Source organism: Poromitra crassiceps, assembly GCF_964638095.1.
Source record: "Poromitra crassiceps genome assembly, contig: HAP1_SCAFFOLD_97, whole genome shotgun sequence".
Lineage (NCBI taxonomy): Eukaryota > Metazoa > Chordata > Actinopteri > Beryciformes > Melamphaidae > Poromitra > Poromitra crassiceps.
The window spans coordinates 23,294-27,270 of NW_028152241.1; the positions used below are offsets into that span (position 1 = coordinate 23,294).

At 41.4% G+C, this 3,977-nt stretch overlaps 1 pseudogene across 1 annotated transcript; it reads left to right on the forward strand.

Annotated features, from left to right (window-relative positions):
- The first annotated feature begins 1,735 nt into the window (after positions 1 to 1,735).
- LOC310800838 (elongin-C pseudogene) lies at positions 1,736 to 2,076 on the forward strand (annotated as a pseudogene). The gene has a single exon. The product of its transcript is annotated as an elongin-C pseudogene (transcript).
- Positions 2,077 to 3,977: the final 1,901 nt, after the last annotated feature.

The following is a 3,977-nucleotide window of genomic DNA, read 5'->3' on the forward strand; positions in this document are numbered from 1 at the left end:
TCAAAAACTGCATGCAGTTCCTCGAATGGCCACTTGAGGCTGCCTGCAAAAGCGAGTCATTCCCCGTAGACCCCCATGGTAAAATGTCCACCTATGTAGCTAATTTCACCATTCATGACAACTGTTACAGGGATTGGATTTTGATACAGTACTCACGGTTTATACTTTAACCTATTTAGTCTGTTTAGAAGTGAATGAAATCACTTGATTCATGACCTCACTAAACACTTTCCTAAAGAGTTTGTCTCAATTGCTAGTTTACAGCATGATGTTCATTTTGTAAATGATGGTCCCATTTAGAGTCAAATAGATGATACATCAGACTGTTTTGGGGCGTGATTGACAAGTCAGTGATATAGACATTGTTTGTGACATCATCAGTGAAGGGTTTCAGGAGAAGGCCGTCAAGCAGGATTCGAAGCGGGAGCTGTCGAGCAGCGAGGGAGGTCGCCGCGCTGGCACGAGGGCCGAGAGGTCCGGGAACACGGCGGTGGAAGAGGAGAGCAAGGCGGCCTGAGGGGGGAACATTGAGGAGGGGGCGGACCCCCGAGTCTGGAGTTTGTCTAATTCTGTGAGAGGCAGCAATGTGCCACAAGGCATCCAGTCTGCCAGAAAGCCATTAGAAGAAGATCATCAGTGATCGAATACGATCAACATCCACAATCATCAGAGATGGCTGACCAATTTGGGACCTTTGAAAGGAAAAAAAATTGCGGCCACTATTATCTATTTTAGATTTAGAATGTAAAATATGTCTATACATTTATAGGTCCAGCCATCCATCCAGATAAATTTTGACATTACATAGGAAAGTTTTTTTTTTTTTTTTTCCCCTTCCCCACATTTACTGTCTTATTTTTGAAAAACCAGACCGGAAGTTCCCTATTCTCTCTGTATTTTTTTTACTTTTTTTTTTTTAACTTACAAATTTATTTACATAATACGAAAATACAGGTTCACAACATAGAGGTTACAAGACAATTGCAAAGGCCATTCAACATAATACACATAGGGAAGAGATTGGGCACCTCTGTCATAGACATTATGATGTCATCAGTGATGTCACTCGAGCCAATTGTGATGATGTCATCAGTGAGTGATGTCATCAGTGATGTCACTCGAGCCAATTGTGATGTCATCGGTGATTATATCATCATTGATGATGTCATCAGTGATGTCACTCAAGCAATTGTGATCTCATCAGTGAGTGATGCCATAATGCCTTTTCAAAGAGCAACAGGTTAGCGAATGTGATAGATAACATAATTACATTATTTCTTTGTGACAAGCAAACTTTTTTCACTGTCGGAGTTTGACGAGGAAATGCTCTCAGTACGAGCGCCATACCAACTGATGAGACCATGCACATTGGAACACCCACAGGCTGGATTCGAACCGGCGACCTAACGAGCTGATGTCATGGACTGGACCACCAGTCGGTGTCACACAACTGTAGGTCATTGATGATGTCACTGCAACTATGAGGTCATCGATGATGTCACTACAACTATGAGGTAATCGATGATGTCATCAATGATGTCATACATGTCAAGATATAAATAAGCGAGGTTTCAGCTCTGTTGTTCGACTGGTAAGTTCTTGATCGGCTGACTTACTTTGCCTGTTTACCCAGCTTGAAGACATCTCCGGGATTCTGACCAATCATCACCTGTGGCGAGTTCCAATTGAAAGAATCCAGCATAATAAGTGGAACTGTCGGAAATTCCAGGACATGATGGACAGTGAAGAAGAGAGTACCTATGGTGGCTGTGAAGGGCCAGATGCCACGTATATGAAGATGATCTCTTCAGATGGTCATGGATTCATTGTGAAAAGAGACCATGCCTTGACGTCCGGAACTATCAAAGCCATGATGAGCGGGCCAGGCCAATTTGCTCAGGATGAAACCAATGAAGTGAACTTGAGGGAGATCCCATCTCATGTCCTGGCCAAGCTCTGCTGTACTTCACCTACAAGGCCCGTTACACCAACAGCTCCACACAAATACCTGAATTCCCCATTGCTCCGGAGCTCGCACTGGAACTGCTGATGGCTGCAAACTTTTTGGATTGCTAAAATGACAAAGAGACAATGTAGCGGCTTAATTTATCTCAACTGTTGAACTTGTTTTGTCATGTACAGTACATGACAGTATATGAAAACATGAATGTTACAATAAAGCCCTGGTGTCGTCACTAATTGTTATGGAAACCTGACTTGCTGACTTGTATTTCTATGCTTTGTTGTGTGTTAGTTGTTGGCCATTTTATTTCGTTTTTGTCTTTTCTTTCTTTTCTTTTGTTTGTGTAAGGAGGTATTGTGCAGTCATACTGCTGCAGTCTGTTATGTGTTAAAAAAAACTGATTTGCGATGGTCACAATGCAAAAACATAGACCGTACAGACCTGTCAATCACATCCCAAAACATAGGTCAATTTTACCAAAAACCAAACAAGACGAGAAGACCGCAGCACAGCCTGCTATTGGTCTGCGTAAGATGATTTTGGTCAATAATAATGATGTCATAGACATTGTGTTTGCCCAACTTCGCAGCACTGATGACATCGCAATTGATTGCTCTTATGACATCACTTATGATGTCACAATGCCTATGACATCATCAGTGATGTTACAATGCCTATGCCATCATCAGTGGGACAAAAAATTGAAATACACAAACACACATTGCGGAACATTGAGGAGGGGGCGGACCCCCGAGTCTGGAGTTTGTCTAATTCTGTGAGAGGCAGCAATGTGCCACAAGGCATCCAGTCTGCCAGAAAGCCATTAGAAGAAGATCATCAGTGATCGAATACGATCAACATCCACAATCATCAGAGATGTCATAGACCATGGCTGACCAATTTGGGACCTTTGAAAGGAAAAAAAATTGCGGCCACTATTATCTATTTTAGATTTAGAATGTAAAATATGTCTATACATTTATAGGCACGGCCATCCATCCAGATATCACAATGCAAAAACATAGACCGTACAGTATATAGAGCGTACATATATATATATTTCATTGTTTATTTGTGTAGGGATATACATGTAACATAAAACAACGTAAAAACGGACGCATAAAAGCTCCAACATTTCTCTCCTCACCTCAAAGTTTTGTGTGGCCAGATAGAAATGAGCATGACATCACACCAAATGTTTGAAATCGACATGATGAAACCAACGTCTCCCCTACATATTTTATAATATAGAAATACCACCATCAGGGATATTGGCCCCGATTCCTGTTGAGGAAGTTTGGCATTGGGACAAGACCTATGTGCAAAGTTTGTTTTATTTTCATGAAGGCAGATTTCCTCAGAAGAAGAAAATGGCAAATACAAGTGGGCGGGGCTAACTTAGCGAGGCAGCTGGATTCACACAATCACATGACAAATCCATCTTGCCACACTTCAATCTATTGGTTTGATTCCGAACCACCAGTGGTTCACACCAATCAGTGTCCAGAGGGGTTCACACCAATCAGTGTCCAGAGGCAGCTATGTGGTTCACAGCAATCAGTGTCCAGAGGCAGCTATGTGGTTCACACCAATCAGTGTGCAGAGGCAGCTATGTGGTTCACACCAATCAGTGTGCAGAGGCAGCTATGTGGTTCACACCAATCAGTGTGCAGAGGCAGCTATGTGGTTCACACCAATCAGTGTGCAGAGGCAGCTATGTGGTTCACACTAGGGGTGTCAAAAATAATCGATTACAAGATGCATCGCGATGCGGACGTGCACGATTCTGCATCGATTCACAAATGTCAAAAATCGATTATTAAAATAAATAAATAAAAATAAAATAATAATGAAATAAAATATAATGGAAGTACATGCAGTTGTTTATTTTAATTATGGATCATAATACAATGCAATTCCAATGCACTTTTATTTTAAAAGTAGCCACACAGTGAGAAAAAAGAAAGTGAGAAAAAATAAATCATGTATTGCGGAAAAAAGTGATGCATCGATT